Source organism: Schistocerca gregaria, chromosome 3 (assembly GCF_023897955.1).
Source record: "Schistocerca gregaria isolate iqSchGreg1 chromosome 3, iqSchGreg1.2, whole genome shotgun sequence".
NCBI classification, from domain to species: Eukaryota; Metazoa; Arthropoda; class Insecta; order Orthoptera; family Acrididae; genus Schistocerca; species Schistocerca gregaria.
Window position 1 is genome coordinate 841871785 of NC_064922.1, and position 20213 is coordinate 841891997.

At 41.8% G+C, this 20213-nt stretch overlaps 1 protein-coding gene across 2 annotated transcripts in view; it reads right to left on the reverse strand.

Annotated features, from left to right (window-relative positions):
* Positions 1–20213, reverse strand: part of LOC126354727 (alanine--glyoxylate aminotransferase 2, mitochondrial-like) — a 197789-nt gene that overhangs the window by 89362 nt on the left and 88214 nt on the right. The window lies entirely within an intron of this gene.

Genomic DNA, 20213 nt, shown 5'->3' on the forward strand with positions numbered 1-20213 from the left:
TTACCTGGTTCAGGGATTCAGGACTGGAGCAAATTTGTTTGCCACAAAGACCTAGGCTGTAGGGAAGGGACCATTTGATATGGAATGGGTGGCAGCTGTCGTAATGGAGGATGTGTGAAGCTGGCCATTGGACAGATGAAGGTCAACGTCAAGGAAAGTGTCATGGGATTTGGAGTAGGACCAGGTGAATCTGATGGAACCAAAGGAGTTGAGGTTGGAGAGGAAATTCTGGAGTTGTTCTTCACTGTGAGTCCAGATCATGAAGATGTCATCAATAAATCTGTACCAAACTTTGGGTTGGCAGGCTTGGGTAACCAAGAAGGCTTCCTCTAAGTGACCCATAAATAGGTTGGCGTACGAGGGGGCCATCCTGGTACCCATGGCTGTTCCCTTTAATTGTTGGTATGCCTGGCCTTCGAAAGTGAAGAAGTTGTGAGTTAGGATGAAGCTGGCTAAGATAATGAGGAAAGAGGTTTTAGGTAGGGTGGCAGGTGATTGGCATGAAAGGAAGTGCTCCATCGCAGCATGGCCCTGCGCATGCGGGATATTTGTGTATAAGGAAGTGGCATCAATGGTTACGAGGATGGTTTCCATGGGTAAGAGATTGGGTAAGGATTCCAGGCGTTCGAGAAAGTGGTTGGTATCTTTGATAAAGGATGAGAGACTACATGTAATGGGTTGAAGGTGTTGATCTACGTAGGCAGAGATACATTCTGTGGGGGCTTGGTAACCAACTACAATAGGGTGGCCAGGATGTTTGGGTTTGTGAATTTTAGGAAGAAGGTAGAAGGTAAGGGTGCGGGATGTCGGTGGGGTCAGGAGGTGGATGGAGCCAGGTGAAAGGTTTTGTAGGGGGTCTAAGGTTCGGAGGATTCCTTAAAGCTCCACCTGGACATCAGGAATGGGATTGCATTGCCAAACTTTGTATGTAGTGTTGTCTGAAAGCTGACGCAGTCCCTCAGCCACATACTCCCGACGATCAAGTACACGGTCATGGAACCCTTGTCTGCTAGAAGAATGACGATGGATCGGTCAGCCTTCAGATCATGGATAGCTTGGGCCTCAGCTGTGGTGATGTTGGGAGTAGGATTAAGGTTTTTTTTAAGAAGGATTGAGAGGCAAGGCTGGAAGTCAGAAATTCCTGGAAGGTTTGGAGAGGGTGGTTTTGAGGAAGAGGAGGTGGGTCCCGCTGTGACGAAGGACGGGACTGTTCCAGGTAGGGTTCAGTTTGGATAGTGTCTTGGGGAGTTGGATCATTAGGAGTAGGATCAGGGTTATTTTTCTTCATGGCAAAGTGATATTTCCAGCAGAGAGTACGAGTGTAGGACAGTAAATCTTTGACAAGGGCTGTTTGGTTGAATCTTGGAGTAGGGCTGAAGGTGAGGTCTTTGGATAGGACAGAGGTTTCGGACTGGGGAGAGGTTTGGAAGAAAGGTTAACTACTGAATTGGGGTGTTGTGGTTCCAGATTGTGTTGATTAGAATTTTGAGGTTTTGGGGGGGAGTGGAGCTGGAAGTGGGAGATTGAGTAGATGAGAGAGACTGGGTCTGTGTGCCATGAGAGGAGGTTGAGGTTTGCTGGAAAGGTTGCGGATGGTGTGCGAGTTGCCTTTCTGGAGGTGGAAACCAGGAGACTGGATAGTTTTTTGAGGTGGAGGGTGGAATGCTGTTCTAATTTGCGATTGGCCTTTAGTATGGTGCTCTGAACCGTTGGTGTGAATGTGGGAGAGGAAGGATTGAGGACTTTTATTAAGGATAGGAGTTGACAGGTGTGTTCATTGGCTGAGTGGATGTGTAGGTGAAGGATTAGCCGGGTGAGGGCTCTGGATTGTTCAGTTTGGAACTGGTATAAGAACGGATGGAAAGACAGGTTACAGTTGGAGATGGGAACTTTAAGTGTGAAGCCTTTGGGGTTAATGCCAAGTGTCAGACAAGCCTGAGTAAATAAAATATGAGAGCATAATCTGGCTAGGGCGAAGGCATGTTTGCGGAGGGAATGTAAATAAAACTTAATTGGGTTGTTGTGGGGATGTTGTGAGGGTGACATGGTATTAGAATGTGAAAAGTGTAAGACACCAACCACTTTCTCGAACGCCTGGATTCCTTACCCAATCTGTTACCCACGGAAACCATCCTCATAACCATTGATGCCACTTCCTTATACACAAATATCCCGCATGTCCAGGGCCTTGTTTCCGATGGAGCACATCCTTTCACACTGATCACCTGCCACCCTACCTAAAACCTCTTTCCTCATTACCTTAGCCAGCTTCATCCTAACTCACAACTTCTTCACTTTCGAAGGCCAGACATACCAACAATTAAAGGGAACAGCCATGGGTACTAGGATGGCCCCCTCATACGCCAACCTATTTATGAGTCGCTTAGAGGAAGTCTTCTTGGTTACCCAAGCCTGCCAACCTGAAGTTTGGTACAGATTTATTGATGACATCTTCATGATCTGGACTCACATTGAAGAAGAACTCCAGAATTTCCTCTCCAACCTCAACTCCTTTGGTTCCATCAGATTCACCTGGTCCTACTACAAATCCCATGACACTATCCTTGACGTTGAACTCCATCTGTCCAATGGCCAGCTTCACACATCCGTCCACATCAAACCCACCAACAAGCAACGGTACCTCCATTATGACAGCTGCCACCCATTCCATATCAAACCGTCCCTTCCCCACAGCTTAGGTCTTCATGGCAAACAAATCTGCTCCAGTCCTGAATCCCTGAACCATTACACCAACAACCTGAAAACAGGTTTCGCATCCTGCAACTACCCTCCCGACCTGGTACAGAAGCAGATAACCAGAGCCACTTCCTCATCCCCTCAAACCCAGAAACTCTCACAGAAGAACCCCAAAAGTGCCCTACTTGCGACAGGATACTTTCTGGTACTGGATCAGACTCTGAATGTGCCTCTCCAGCAGGGATACGACTTCCTCAAATCCTGCCCTGAAATGAGATCCATCCTTCACTAAATCCTCCCCACTCCACCAAGAGTGTCTTTCCGCTGTCCACCTAACCTTCGTAACCTCTTGGTTCATCCCTATGAAATCCCCAAACCACCTTCCCTACCCTGTGGCTCCTACCCTTGTAACCGGCCCCGGTGTAAAACCTGTCCCGTGCACCCTCCCACCACCACCTATTCCAGTCCTATAAACTGGAAGGTGTACACGATCAAAGGCAGAGCCACATGTGGCAGCACCCACTTGATTTACCAACTGACCTGCCTACACTATGAAGCCTTGTATGTGGGAATGACCAGCAACAAACACTCCATTCGCATGAACGGACACAAGCAGACAGTGTTTGTTAGTAATGAGGATCACCTTGCGACTAAACATGCCTTGGTGCATGGCCAGCACATCTTGGCACAGTGTTACACCAAACTATCAGAAGTCCAGAGATGGGAACTTGCCCTTCAATATATCCTCTCTTCCCGTTACTCACCAGGCCTCAACCTCCACTAATTTCAAGTTGCCGCCACTCATACCTCACCTGTCATTCAATAACATCTTTGTCTCTGTACTTCCGCCTCGACTGACATCTCTACCAAACTCTTTGCCTTTACATATGTCTGCTTGTGTCTGTATATGTGCGGATGGATATGCGTGTGTGCAAGTGTATACCTGTCCCTTTTTCCCCCCAAGGTAAGTGACATGGGGTTGCGAAAGCTCCAAATTTGTGTGTGTTTGTGTTTGTTATTGTTTCTATCAACGTACAACACTTTTGTTTGGTAAGTTGCAGAATCTTTGTTTTATATTAAAAACATAGATTCCAAGACTTACCAAGCGGGAAAGCGCTGGTAGACAGGCACAATAAAATAACGCACACACAAAATTTCTAGCTTTCGCAACCAACGGTTGCTTCTTCAGGAAAGAGGGAAGGAGGGGGAAAGACGAAAGGATGTGGGTTTTAAGGGAGAGGGTAAGGAGTCATTCCAATCCCGGGAGCGGAAAGACTTACCTTAGGGGGAAAAAAGGATAGGTATTTACTCGTGCACACACACACACACACACACACACACACACACACACACACACACACACACACATATCCATCCTGTATGGATGGATATGTGTGTGTGTGTGTACGTGTGTGTGTGTGTGTGTGTGTGTGTGTGTGTGTGTGAGTATATACTTATCCTTTTTTCCCCCTAAGGTACGTCTTTCCGCTCCCGGGATTGGAATGACTCCTTACCCTCTCCCTTAAAACCCACATCCTTTCGTCTTTCCCTCTCCTTCCCTCTTTCCTGAAGAAGCAACCATTGGTTGCGAAAGCTAGAAATTTTGTGTGTGTGTTATTGTATTGTGCCTGTCTACTGGCGCTTTCCCGCTTGGTAAGTCTTGGAATCTTTGTTTTTAATATATTTTTCCCATGTGGAAGTTTCTTTCAATTTTATTTAGAATCTTTGTTTTTATATATATAGTGTCTTTTCTTTAGTTTACTTTCCACATAATTAGCATTTCTTACAGTCACTGAAAGATGACACTTTCCTGAAAATAACAGCATTGTCAGTGAACAATCTTACTGTGGTCCAAATGGCTCTGAGCACTATGGGACTTAACATCTGTGGTCATCAGTCCGCTAGAACTTAGAATTACTTAAACCTAACTAACCTAAGGACATCACACTCATCCACACCCAAGGCAGGATTTGAACCCACAACCGTAGCAGTCACATGGTTCCAGACTGAAGCACCTAGAACCGCTCGGACACCATGGCTGGCTAATCTTACTGTGCTCACAAGGGAACTATCCCATCGCATCCCCCTCAGATTTAGTTATAAGTTGGCACAGTGGATAGGCCTTGAAAAACTGAACACAGGTCATTCAAGAAAACAGGAAGAAGTTGTGTGGAACTATGAAAAAAATAACCAAAATATACAAACTGAGTAGTCGAATGTGCAAGATAAGCAACATCAAGGAAAGTGTGAGCTCAGGATCGCCATGGTCCTGTGGTTAGCGTGAGCAGCTGTGGAACGAGAGGTCCTTGGTTCAAGTCTTCTCTCGAGTGAAAAGTTTAATTTTTTATATTCAGACAATTTTCAAAGTTCAGACACTCACACATTATCAACTTCGCTCTCCAAAATTCCAGGACATATTCAGATTTGCTTGGACATATGCAGGATTTGAAAATGTTAAAAACATTTGTTTTGACAGACCACAGGGAAAACTGTGCGACTGTGAAACTGTTGCATTCATTTGTTGCAGTTTATGTGACAAACTCTTATGTTTTCATCACTTTTTTGGGGTATCCACAAGAAAACCTAAATCGGGCAAGGTAGAAGACTCTTTTTACCCACTCGCCAAGTGTACAAGTTAGGTGGGTCAACAACATATTCCTGTCATGTGACGCACGTGCCGTCACCAGTGTCATATAGCATATATCAGATGTGTTTTCCTGTGGAGGAATCGGTTGACCTATGACCTTGCGATCAAATGTTTTCGGTTCCCATTGGAGAGGCACGTCCTTTCGTCTACTAATTGCACGGTTTTGTGGTGCAGTCACTAAACACACGGACAGATCATAACTTTGTGAAAGTAAAGAAAGTAAACTTTCACTCAAGGGAAGACTTGAACCAAGGACCTCTCATTCCGCAGCTGCTCATGCTAACCATGTGATCAAGGCACTCCTGAGCTCACATTATCCTTGATGTTGCCTATCTTGCACATGGACTACTCAGTTTGTATATTTTGGTTATTTTTTTCATAGTTCCACACAACTTATTCCTGTATTCTCGATTGATCTGTATTCAGTTTTTCAAGGCCTATCCACTGTGCCACGTAATAACTAAATCTGAGAGAGGTGTGATGGGGAGGTTCCCTTGTCAGTATCCTATCTGATAAATCATTTATGTGTATTGAGAACACTGGAGGTCCTATTATGTTTCATTGGACCAAACCTAATATTGATTTCATTTCCTTATAACTATATAATTAGAAAGAAGTCCTCTGTTTCCAAATAAGCTGCTTCTTGCTTCATTATATTAAATAGTTGCTGTTAATCTCCTACTGCTAACTTAATATCAACATAATTATACTGATACTAATCTCCTGCTAACTTAATATCAACATAATTATACTGATACTAATTCAGAAGCAATTGAGGCTTCTTTGCAAGAAACATTACTACTTATCAAGCAATTAGAGGATTCTTAAACCCTTCACTGTACATAATCAGTTTGCAGAAGTGACTAATAAGGTATTTTTTTATTTTAATTTCGGTCTGCAATGATTCTCAGTTTCTTGCACTGCTTACACTGAGAGCTTTTAACCAAAATGGTAGACTCAACACTAATCTCTAAATGAGACAACAAAGTCTGTATGTATGCTATTTTTATGTCTTGGATTTCCTTTATCAGCATTGGCCCAGAATATAGTTCCATAAGACAACAGGTAGTAGACCTGTGCAAGGTAAGCTAAACACTATGAAGGGTATGAGAGCAAAACATGCCAAATTGAGCTTCTTCGTAAAGCTAACTGTATGTTGATTCCATTTTATTATATTAGCCACGAGAACTCCACAAAAATTTAGACAAATCATTTTATTTAGTATATAACCATCAATGTTTATTTCTAGTAACAGTAGGTTATTTTTACTTGTTTGAAATTGCATAATATGAGTCTCTGTGAAATTAAGTTTTAATGTGCTTGCTGTAAACTAGTTGTCACCCAGTTCAGCTGTAATCTGTGCTTTGTTTGGTATGGTTGAGATCGGGAAATTGATTAGTATGCTTGTACCATCATCAGCAAACATTTACAATTTTCAAACAGTCTATTTAAGTCCTTGGAAGGTCATTTACACAGATTAAGGACAAAGCTGGAGTCTTACTGAACCTTATGAGATTTAATATGTTACATTCCTCTATGATGAGTTTAGTTCACTTCCTGTCAAGTAATATGTTAAAGTGACATGCTGCTTTAAAGTTACAAGGAGGCTGTAACTTACCTTTAGGAGGTCAAATTCTAAGTACTGTTGATAGACACATTGTAAGATATGTAGTTTAATATCTATAATCATTACAACAGGAGAGCAAATTCATTTATATCAACAATTTCGGAAGGTGACTGACTGTGCCAACAGAGCATGAATATACACATGGCAACTAGTGCTACTGACCAGTGGCACTTCTGTTCAATCTCTTCTTCACTCTCAGTTTAATGTTTGAATCATTCTCTATAGTGTATCCAGTATTTAGTATAAATATTCATAGGTACATTTACTTGCTTTGCACTTGCACAGTGGTCTAGTGGCATACCATCCTGAGAAAGTCTATTAATGAAGTTTCAAGAACCAGCTTCAAGAGATTACCCTAGGAATATACTACAACCTCCTATGTATCATTCACATAGGGATTGTGAGGAAAGATTAGAATAATTACTGCATACACAGAGACATTAAAACAATCATTCCTTCCACATACCGACATAAATGGGATGGGAAGGAACTCTAATAACTAGTACAACAGGACATACCCTCTGTCATTTCATGAATGTCTGCAGAGTACAGATGTAGATGTAGATGATGTGAAACTGTGAGATGAAAAAGTATTAATAAAAATTTCAAGTCTAATTGTATCATGGTGCTTTTGTTCTTAATCAACCGATGAATCCTCAAAATTCAAATAATAGATACTGCAAAACAGTTGTAGCACCCTCTGAACTGGTCTACATATTTGGAAGGAGAAGAGGCTATTACAACATTTAAAGTGGAAAAAGAAGCATCCTGCTGTTTGGAATTCTTAATTCCTTTCTCACGGAGGGAAGAGTAAACTGTTCCTGCTGTAAAACTTGCCCCATGTACCCACACACTATCACATACTCAAGTGCCACCACTGCAAAACCCAACAACAGAAAGACAGAACAACATATGAAATCATTCATGCTGGTTTTCAGTTAACACGTATTCAATGCACAGTTTTTGATATAAGACAGCCCACAATGAAACTGGCTTATCAAATGAATGGACAAAGAAGAACTGTCCACCTTGGGGAAACTCAATACTGAGGTCCTGAGCATGTTGTACAGCATGACTAAAGGGACCTGAGTGCCCGCTGCACCACATGCGTCATTTGGATCATCCCAACTGGTATTAGTTTCTCTGAACTCTAGTGACAGGAGTTCATTCTGTGACATATTGTTGCATCCTGCCACTCTCCTGGACTTAGCTTGCATTAACACACTCCCCTTTTATTTTTCTCTTTTTCTTTTCTGCTTTTTGGTAGTATTTCTCTATTTATGCTCTCTGCAATCTGCTCTTTTAGTTTTCTTTTTATCTTCATGCCCCCTCCCCCCCCCCCCTTTTAATCCCTCACTCACTCTCTCTCTCTCTCTCTCTCTCTCTCTCTCTCTCTCTCTCTCTCTCTCTCTCTCTCTCTCTCTCTCTTTCTCTGATCTCCCTCTCCTTTTTCCACTTTCCTCCTTGATCTTTGATCTAATTTATTTCATTTCTCATTTCCCTTCCTCGTACTCTATCTTTACCTCTCACTCTGTCCTTCTCACATTGCCAGAATGAAGCAGCATGATGCTTATCCATCTACTCTGTTTGAGCTTCTACTCTTTGTAACACTTCTGTCTTCATCTTTGTCTTGCCTCACCCTCACAATAGGTGGATCCCTCTCAACCTAGGGGCTAGGTGACATTATCTCTAATTATAATTTTATAATTCTCTGAAGTGAATTTTTTCTTTTTAAATGGATTATTTTACATTCTTACTTGTTCATGTTGTTAACAATCTGAACCAGAAATCATTATCTTTCATACACGCTTGTTCAGGTTCCAGTGATCACAGAGCACAGCGTTAGATTGTTCCCCTCCTTGCTTCCCGACTTAGCAACTTCCCCTCCTTGCTTCATGACTTTGCAAGCGACTTTGCATATGTTACTGCACTGAGAACTAAAGTGACTTTGCATGTGTCACTGCACTATGAACCATAAGGACCTAAAGCACACTGTCATTGATTTTGAGGTTGTAGCATGTACGTGTGCTCCTGACATCTGGTGGTCTTGTGGTGAACCAGTTTTACCTCTATCTGTAAGCCCACATTGTTTGTATGAACATCCATGAAAAGCTGCCTCACCAATTTCTTGGGTATTCATTTCCATATGGACCCAAAGCACAAAAAATAATTTTGTCTCTATGTGCTGCTCAGTTGTCATGTAGGGTTTACTATGTAATTCAGTGTCTACATAACTACTTTGCAATTTGAGGTATATTGACAGTTTATCCAAACCTCACACCACAGATTGTGCTTGATGAAAAAAATGATGACAAGAATCATGAAGTGTTTGAATAGGTTGTAATTCAGTATCTTATGCATTTAGTATTTGTTCTTTATGTTCTGATTCTAGTTTCACATTAATTACAAACTTGACAACTGTCAAAATACACTATTGTTGCTGGCCTATATATGGAAATTTTTTGAATTAACATTAATAATAAATATAATCCTAAATATTAATAAATATTTCATAATATACAGTGGGTACATCATTTTCTCATGGGAAATATAGGATGCTGAGACTGGGTTAAAAAATCCAGTCAGGCCTGTGAGCTTGGTGCTTTGGACTCTTATGATTCTCAGTGCCACATTTATTAGTGTAGAATGAGACTGAAAGAGAACAATTGACTTCCACAAAAAAGACCTGAATGTGCTGGGCCAGTGTGAACAATCAAACTTGACAGTGGAAAAATGATACCAGAAAGCCCATAAGTTGTCACAAAACAGTAATCAGCACAGTCCTTAAAGCAATCCAAAGTACAAATCAGTAGCAGGCAGCCAGGTCCAATAGAATGTCTCAAAGATTATGTGTACAGTCTTCACTCAGTGAACTCCAGGCTGCTTATAAAGGCAGTTTGGCCTCTAGGTGGCATCCCCATGTGAGTCACCAGGGGTGCCACCTGTCATGAGCTGCTGGGCCTTGCAACCTTTTTCTTTTGATAATGTCAATTTTTTTGCTAGCAGAAGTGGTGTTGCCACCTGGCTGAGATACAAGATCCCTCGCACTAAGGTCTGTCAGTACAGGCTAAAATGTCTGGAGCAGGTACAGAGGTGATGAGCTGTATAAGGGAGGGTGTAAGCAGGTGTTTTGCCTGACATTTCCACCAAAGAAGGCTGCAACACCACGTCTGGTGGTGGTAGGGAGTTTGGAATTGTCTCATCCGTCTCCACATCCAGAGGTGGTGAGATGTCCCTTGCGATAAATACCTGGGTAGTGGGAGAACACCATGCTGTCATGTACCTCAGCAAAATTGCTCTCATGGGTGGTGTCATGCTTGGAAGACACCAGAAGAACTACCCATCTGGAACCAATACTGGAGGAGGCTGGGCTGTTGCTGGCTCAGTGAACATTGGGGGGGGATCTAGTTTGCATGCTGCACCAGGCACGCCCTATTTGCTTGAATGCTGAACTTCTCTTGATCCCAACTGGCTGTGATAACACCCATTGCTCATCAAGGGTCCCGGATATATGTGCAGGTCCAGCCAATGGTGCCCACTGCATATGTAGGCAGCTGCTAGACATCAGATGTTGCACCACCAGCCACAAGGCATCCAGTAGCATGCTACTGCCAGCAGCCATGCTGGATTGCAGCTGGTGATTATGCCTGGACTAGGGAATTCATGTATACTGAATTGTCATGCTGAAGGCATTGCCATGCAAAGTGCTGAGACCAAAAATATTTTGAGCATGGTTTGAAGCAATGATGTAAAACTTCTGTTGATGTTCTTGAAGCAGGCCATCACTTCACAATGACCATTGAGGAGGATGCACACTCAGCTGTTGCTCATTAGGAGCTGACAGAAGACCCATTCTAAGCAAAAGTGTCATTTTATGAGATACATGGAAGCTCCTATATTCACTTGAAACATAACCAGGCAGTCGAAAATGGTGAGTGTGAATAAGATTTTCTGCAGTTGCACTGTAAAAGGATCTAGCTTAGGTAAGATGATGAGAACTTTTTTTTGTTCACAGTGCAGAAGGACATATGTGGGAGCTGCAGATGATAATGATGACATGGCCAAGTATGACATTCAAGTAGCGTAAATGATAATGAGAACACTGCTGTTGGAGGTGAGTGCAATAACATGGTGGGCACTTGGGCAGGGGACAACTGTGGGAGGGGCTGGACTGAATCTGAAATGGGTGGAGAAGACGGGCTATTTGAATGTGCTCTGTGAAGTGCAGAATGGCAAGCTTGCTTAGTGTGGTCTTTGCTAAGAAATAAGTGATCCAAATCCCAGTTTTGTGATTTAATGTGGGAGCAAGATGAAGTTTGAAGGGAAGACACAGTGCTCTCAATACTAGAAAATGAGCAGTCCGAGACCTTAGTCTGCAGCTTTTTTAATCGAAACAGGATAAGCTCTCGATAGAAGACATATCTTGTTCCTCAAAGGAGCATTGGTCTGACATGAGACTTCATAAGTTTTAGGAACTGAGAGAACCTTGTCTGGGGTTGGGTTGTCTAAAATCGCATCCTGGTTGGGAGTAAACCATATGATTACTTCTCACTCAAGAGCATTTGACTACTGTTGATAACAATTCAAGTTGTTGCACATCAACCAGCATGTATGGGAAGCACCTTGAGATTCAGTTGCCCCTGCTGCTATATGACACTGAAAAAATTTTGATTTTACTGTTACTACAAGACACCTTTGTTCATACTATGAAGAAAATAATGTACAAACCGCTGAAAATTATTAAGTTTCTGGCTCTACTAAGAGCCGAAGTTTGTGAAGCAAATTTAACAATTCCAGATTAGTAGGCAGAAGACATGCATGTTGTAATGGTATATCAGACATGTCACATGACTAAAGTTCAGCGAGAGGCATCAGCTATGCTATAACTCTCCCATTCCTTAGCATCTGGCTGAAAGGGTGGAATGGCGGCAGCTGGTGTACTGGCTCCACTGCTTGAAGCAGGAACTGCTTGCTTCAGCTTGGCTTGAAACAGATTGGCTTGAGAATCTGTCTACTGTCCCAAGTGGGCCTGTTGCTGCACCTATTATTACTGTTGCAGCTGTCAGTGTGAAAAAAAAACTCTGGATCCATTTTTGCCTCCAGTGAATGCATGCTGGGTTTGAGTCCTGTTTCCTTGAATTGTAGCCAGAATTCCAGTTACGATTTTTGTACATGCTCATTTGTGTTCCTGCGATCAATGTGCACAGTGTTTATTAGTACACAATGAAATTTCCCCGTAACACTGAAAGCTCGCAAAAAAACTTGAATGAGTTGGGTTGGTGTGAGTGAGAAAACTTGGCTCTGGAAGAATAGTATTAGATGGTCTTAAGTCATTGCAAAGTCATACTCAGTAGAGCAATAAGCAGTCCTTAGAGGCATTGAAAATCCAAAACAGTAGCAGGTAGCCAGTTTCCAACAGTGTGTCTTGAAGGTGATGTGTACAGTCTTAACTTGGTGATAGATGTAACTGTAGTGTTCCCGGCCTCTGTTTAGGAATGCTTTCAGGCTTCTAGGTGGTGCGCTCAGGTGAGCAGCTGTAGGCACACCCTATCATGGATTGTTGGACCCTGCAATCTGATTGCATCAATAATGTTGATATTTTTCTCAATAGAATCAAAGACACTAAACAAGCGAGATACAAGAACATCTAAGCTCAGCAGCTTTTGTATTACAAGTAATGGCAGGTTCTGAAGATAAAAAAATCTAATAGCTGATTAGGGTTTACTATTTTCAGTCACTGTTGTCTTATCATAAAATATTCTGTGGTATAATGATAATGACAATGATAATAATAATAATAATAATAATAATTTCCTGTAATTTAACAGCCCATACTAAATCTTTCTATTGGATGCCACTTCAGTGATTTACGTGTCCTTACCCAACCACAGTAATCCTTCTGAGGAAAGGGGACCTGCAGTTTAACATCAAATTTGAACCATATGTTATTCCTGGTTAATATTTGTGTATCATGAAGAGATGAAGGCTAGGTTCATGGCAGAGTGAAAGATTCCATGATCCGACAGGGATTCAATCGCATGACCTTCCAGTTTATGGGCACATGCTTTGCCCCTAGGCCATACATATTCTGCAGTGACCACTGACAAAAAAGTGTTAATTGTGCAGAAACATGTAATAAGAATAATATATGGTGTCCTCTCAAAGAGCATATTCTAGACAACTTTTGAAATAGTTGTACAGAGAGTCTAGAACCTCAGAGCACTTTTACTTCTCCAAAGAGGCTTCTTGCCAATAATTAATCATAGTTGGAAAACAGCAGTTACAGTCATAAATATAATATTACTCGCCAAGTGACAGTAGGAGAACTCAAACACACACAAAAAGGTTTAACTTTTACAAGCTTTCGGAGCCCATGGTCCCTTCTTTTGGAAGAAGAGCTGAAGGAGAAGGATGAGGAGTGAAGGAAAAGGGACTGGAGTGATTTAGGAAAAGGGATACGGTTCAGAAAAGGGAAGACTGATTGTTGGAGACTGCACTGGATGAGATTTGAAAACCTGAGAGCTGAAAGAAGGAAGACAGGGTAGTATACAAGACAGGGATTACCACTAAAACATTGTGTATGAGCTAAGAGTGAAAAGTGAAGTGCATTGTATATAACAGAGGTAGGAGGGGGGGACAGCAAAAATAGACAGGGCAGGAATGACAGATGTAGAAGACTAAAATAGAGGGATGAATGGACTAGTTATTGTCTAGAAACTCTGGGATGGAAGGAATTAATGTAAATTAAGGCCAGGTGGGTGGTGAGAACTGAGGACATGTTGCAGTGCTACTTCCTAGCAGCGGAGTTCTGAGAAACTGGTGTCTGGGGGAAGAATCCAGATGGTGCATGTGGTGAAAGAGGCACCAAGGTCATGACTGTCATGTTGTAGAGCATGCTCTGCAACAGGATATTGTGTGTTGCCAGTATACACCCTTTGCCTATGCCCATTCATCCTTAATGATAACTGGGTGGTACCCATGCCAATATAAAAGGCTGAACAGTATTTTCGTAACAACTGGTATAAGACAAGTGTTGTTTCACAGGTGGCTCTCCCTTTGACTGTATATGTTTTGCCAGTTACAGGGCTGGAACAGGTAGGTGGTGGTAGGAAGAAGCATAGGGCAAGTCATACAGCAGGTACAGTCACAGGGGTAGGAGCCATAGGGTAGGGGGGTAGGTGCTGAAGGAGCACAGGGTCTGACAAGGATATTGTGGTGATTGAGAAGGTGATGAAAAGCTATTCTAAGTGTGGTGGGCAACACCTCAGACAGAATGGATCTCATTTGAGGACATGAAAGCATGGCCTTGTTGAAGTAGCTGATTAATAGATTCCAGACCAGAATAATACTGAGTGACAATTTGTGTGCTCTGAAGTTGTTTTTTGGTGGCATCAGCAGTACCACCATTGGATGTGATGGCCCAAGGAATCTGCTTTTGAACTTGACTGGTGGAGTAATTACTTTCATCGAAGGCTGAGGTGAGAATGGTGGTGTGTTACAGTAAAGAGTCTGCATCTGAACAAATACATTTGCCTCAAATGTCAAGGCTGTGTGGAAGGAAATGTTTGACATGGAAAAGATGGCAACTGTCAAACTATAGGTGCTGTTATTTGTTAGTAGGTTTAACATGGTTGAAAATGTGTAGCTCGCCTACAGTGAGGATGAGATAAACATCAAGAAAAGTGGCATGGAATTCAGAATAGAACCATGTGAAATTTAATTGGGAGAAGATATTTATTGATTCCAGCAATTTTAACAGTCCATAAGGCAAAGATGTCATCAATATATCTAAACCAGACCAAGGGCTGAAGACTTATGGATCACAGAAGAGCCTCCTCAGAGTGACACATGAAAAGGTTGGCATAGAAAGAAGCCATCCTGGTTCCCATGGCCGTACCCCTGATCTTTTTGTATCTTTGCCCACCAAAGGCTCCTAATTAATTTAAGGGTGTCATGAGGCAGTTAAATATGTTCACTTTATAGTGTAAATGAAATCAATCTCTGATGCCATAGGCATATTGGAAGAAAGAGTATGGTGCATTTTTCATGAATAAATAATGTGGAATAGCTTTGTGCAAGATGTGTTCTGCATTTGGTGAATGCTGATTAAAAAGCATATGTAAATTTTTTTTAGCAATGTTTGGATTGTTTAGAAAGAGTTCAACTGATTTTATGCAACAATTTATTACTGTGGATGAAATATTACCCACCCCTTCACTCCAGAAACAAAAATGTGAACAAAGTACTGGGTGGAACACAGGATGACTGACCCAGAAAAAGGTGAAATCAGTTTCACCTGCCAGAAAAGCTATAGCCACTATTTTGTGGTATACTAAAACACTTTTGCTATTGGTTTCTTTGCAAAGAATTTAACATTAAGTGACAAGTACCATACAAGTCTCGTTGGCTAACAGAATGAAAATATATGATAAAAAATTAAGATTAGGGTTTAATGTGCTGCCAATGATGATATAATTAGAGATGAAACACAAGCTCAGATTGGGAAGGAAATCAGCATATCTTTTTCAAAGAAACTACACTAATATTTTCCTTAAGTTATTGAGGGATACAATCAAAAACCCACATCTGGATGGGTGAATAGGGATTTTAAATGCTGCCATCCATTTCCCTCCTTCCCCCAAATGCAAGATCAGTGCCTAATCTTACTCATTGCAAAACAAACAAATGAAAAAAGGATCATCTTTCACCAGGAAAATGAAACTACCTGTGAAGTTGCTTTGGTTGTGAGAAAACAGAGAGCTGAAGAAGAAATTGTTGGAATATCTACTCTGTTCTGTGCCTCGTATTTCCACCTATTAGGTCAAGTAAGGAAATTTTGTATGAAAGACATGAAGAAGCCATAGACGAATATTTTGCAGGTCTATTGAAATTATATTTTATGGGTGGTATATGTTGTTGTTGTGGTCTTCAGTCCTGAGACTGGTTTGATGCAGCTCTCCATGCAAGCTTCTTCATCTCCCAGTACCTACTGCAACCTACATCCTTCTGAATCTGCTTAGTGTACCCATCTCTCGGTCTCCCTCTACGATTTTTACCCTCCACACTGCCCTCCAATGCTAAATTTGTGATCCCTTGATGCCTCAAAACATGTCCTACCAACCGATCCCTTCTTCTAGTCAAGTTGTGCCACAAACTTCTCTTCTCCCCAATCTTATTCAATACCTCCTCATTAGTTACGTGATCTATCCACCTTATCTTCAGTATTCTTCTGTAGCACCACATTTCGGAAGCTTCTATTCTCTTCTTGTCCAAACTAGTTATCGTCCATGTTTCACTTCCATACATGGCTACACTCCAAACAAATATTTTCAGCAATGACTTCCTGACACTTAAATCTATATTCGATGTTAACAAATTTCTCTTCTTCAGAAACACTTTCCTTGCCATTGCCAGTCTACATTTTATATCCTCTCTACTTCGACCATCATCAGTTATTTTACTTCCTAAATAGCAAAACTCCTTTACTACTTTAAGTGTCTCATTTCCTAATCTAATTCCCTCAGCATCACCCGATTTAATTGGACTACATTCCATTATCCTCGTTTTGCTTTTGTTGATGTTCATCTTATATCCTCCTTTCAAGACACTGTCCATTCCTTTCAACTGCTCTTCCAAGTCCTTTGCCGTCTGTGACAGAATTACAATGTCATCGGCGAACCTCAAAGTTTTTACTTCGTCTCCATGAATTTTAATACCTACTCCAAATTTTTCTTTTGTTTCCTTTACTGCTTGCTCAATATACAGATTGAATAACATCGGGGAGAGGCTACAACCCTGTCTCACTCCTTTCCCAACCACTGCTTCCCTTTCATGCCCCTCGACTCTTATGACTGCCATCTGGTTTCTGTACAAATTGTAAATAGCCTTTCGCTCCCTGTATTTTACCCCTGCCACCTTTAGAATTTGAAAAAGAGTATTCCAGTCAACATTGTCAAAAGCTTTCTCTAAGTCTACAAATGCTAGAAACGTAGGTTTGCCTTTTCTTAATCTTTCTTCTAAGATAAGTCGTAAGGTCAGTATTGCCTCACGTGTTCCAACATTTCGACGGAATCCAAACTGATCCTCCCCGAGGTCCGCATCTACCAGTTTTTCCATTCGTCTGTAAAGAATTCGCGTTAGTATTTTGCAGCTGTGACTTATTAAACTGATAGTTCGGTAATTTTCACATCTGTCAGCACCTGCTTTCTTTGGGATTGGAATTATTATATTCTTCTTGAAGTCTGAGGGTATTTGGCCTGTCTCATACATCTTGCTCACCAGCTGGTAGAGTTTTGTCATGACTGGCTCTCCCAAGGCCGTCAGTAGTTCTAATGGAATGTTGTCTACTCCGGGGGCCTTGTTCCGACTCAGGTCTTTCAGTGCTCTGTCAAACTCTTCACGCAATATCGTATCACCCATTTCGTCTTCATCTACATCCTCTTCCATTTCCATAATATTGTCCTCAAGTACATCACCCTTGTATAAACCTTCTATATACTCCTTCCACCTTTCTGCCTTCCCTTCTTTGCTTAGAACTGGGTTGCCATCTGAGCTCTTGATATTCATACATGTGGTTCTCTTCTCTCCAAAGGTCTCTTTAATTTTCCTGTAGGCAGTATCTATCTTACCCCTAGTGAGATAAGCCTCTACATCCTTACATTTATCCTCTAGCCATCCCTGTTTAGCCATTTTGCACTTCCTCTCGATCTCATTTTTGAGACGTTTGTATTCCTTTTTGCCTGCTTCATTTACTGCATTTTTATATTTTCTCCTTTCATCAATTAAATTCAATATTTCTTCTGTTACCCAAGGATTTCTAGCAGCCCTCGTCTTTTTACCTACTTTATCCTCTGCTGCCTTCACTACTTCATCCCTCAGAGCTACCCATTCTTCTTCTACTGTATTTCTTTCCCCTATTGCTGTCAATTGTTCCCTTATGCTCTCCCTGAAACTCTGTACAACCTCTGGTTCTTTCAGTTTATCCAGGTCCCATCTCCTTAATTTCCCACATTTTTGCAGTTTCTTCAGTTTTAATCTACAGGTCATAACCAATAGATTGTGGTCAGAGTCCACATCTGCCCCTGGAAATGTCTTACAACTCAAAACCTGGTTCCTAAATCTCTGTCTTACCATTATATAATCTATCTGATACCTTTTAGTATCTCCAGGGTTCTTCCACGTATACAACCTTCTTTCATGATTCTTAAACCAAGTGTTACCTATGACTAAGTTGTGCTCTGTACAAAATTCTACTAGGCGGCTTCCTCTTTCATTTCTTAGCCCCAATCCATATTCACCTACTATGTTTCCTTCTCTCCCTTTTCCTACACTCGAATTCCAGTCACCCATTACTATTAAATTTTCGTCTCCCTTCACTATCTGAATAATTTCTTTTATTTCATCGTACATTTCTTCAATTTCTTCGTCATCTGCAGAGCTAGTTGGCATATAAACTTGTACTACTGTAGTAGGTGTGGGCTTCATATCTATCTTGGCCACAATAATGCGTTCACTATGCTGTTTGTAGTAGCTTACCCGCATTCCTATTTTCCTATTCATTATTAAACCTACTCCTGCATTACCCCTATTTGATTTTGTGTTTATAACCCTGTAGTCACCTGACCAGAAGTCTTGTTCCTCCTGCCACCGAACTTCACTAATTCCCACTATATCTAACTTTAACCTATCCATTTCCCTTTTTAAATTTTCTAACCTACCTGCCCGATTAAGGGATCTGACATTCCACGCTCCGATCCGTAGAACGCCAGTTTTCTTTCTCCTGATAACGACATCCTCCTGAGTAGTCCCCGCCCGGAGATCCGAATGGGGGACTATTTTACCTCCGGAATATTTTACCCAAGAGGATGCCATCATCATTTAATCGTACAGTAAAGCTGCATGTCCTCGGGAAAAATTACGGCTGTAGTTTCCCCTTGCTTTCAGCCGTTCGCAGTACCAGCACAGCAACGCCGTTTTGGTTAATGTTGCAAGGCCAGATCAGTCAATCATCCAGTCTGTTGCCCCTGCAACTACTGAAAAGGCTGCTGCCCCTCTTCAGGAACCACATGTTTGTCTGGCCTCTCAACAGATACCCCTCCGTTGTGGTTGCACCTACGGTACGGCCATCTGTATCGCTGAGGCACGCAAGCCTCCCCACCAACGGCAAGGTCCATGGTTCATGGGGGGGGGGGGGGTGGTATATACACTATTGAAAATCAATGAATAAATTGCACTGATTTAATGAGGAACAGTGTCAAATTAAAAGTGTCACCCAGGAAGTAATGCATCACCTTTTTTTCTTCAACAATTATGGATTTGAACACAGTGAATTGTACACACAAGAAGGAATAATGTTTCTTCTACATTCCCTATTTTTCCACATATGTCCTTCCCATTCCATGGCCTTACTCCAGCAAATTTCATGGGTGTGTTCTGGCCACAGCCACTTCTTCACTGTGTGAATCACCTCTTCATCATCCTCAAAATGTCTTCCATGAAAGGCATACTTTAATGGCCAAAGAAATGAAAGTCTGAGGAAGCTAAATCAGGGCCATAGGGTGGATGGGGCAATATTGTCCAAATCTGAATGGTAATGTGTTCTGAAGTCCTCAAACTTATGCAAAGCTAGGCATTATCATGAATCAAACAGTCACGTGGGTTGTTATGGTGCCAAAGTCATTGGAAATGCCATATGTACCTCTTTTAGATGTGCACACATCTAAAAGTGGTACATATGGCAATCACATCAAAGTTACATTCCTGTGAGTTTCACTGGAAATGCTTTTTGAGTTTGGTTATTGTATTCACATATGCATCAGAATTAATGGTGCTGCCCCTGGTCATCACAGAAGCGCACATCAGTACAATGGTGTAGCAAACGTAACTGGTGCCCAGAGTACAAAACTTTATTGGTGCTCCTCCCCCCCCCCCCCCCCCCCCTAATCCAGGGTACGACACTCACTTTATAGCTCCTCGCACATAAGAGACACATATATAATATACAGAATTTACTCTAATAATAATATACTATCGAGAAAATCTTGTGTGTCTTGGAGACCATTTGGCACTACTCTGCAAGTGGCACGTGGTACATGATAAACCAGACCCCTTGATCCCCCCACTGCGTCAGCAAACCGCATCTTGTCAGGTGGGACAGCTCTGAATGATCTCCCCAAATGCTGCAAATCTTTGAGATCTGCTGAACCGCTTACTTGTAATGGCCTCACCCTGTTTGCCCACCTA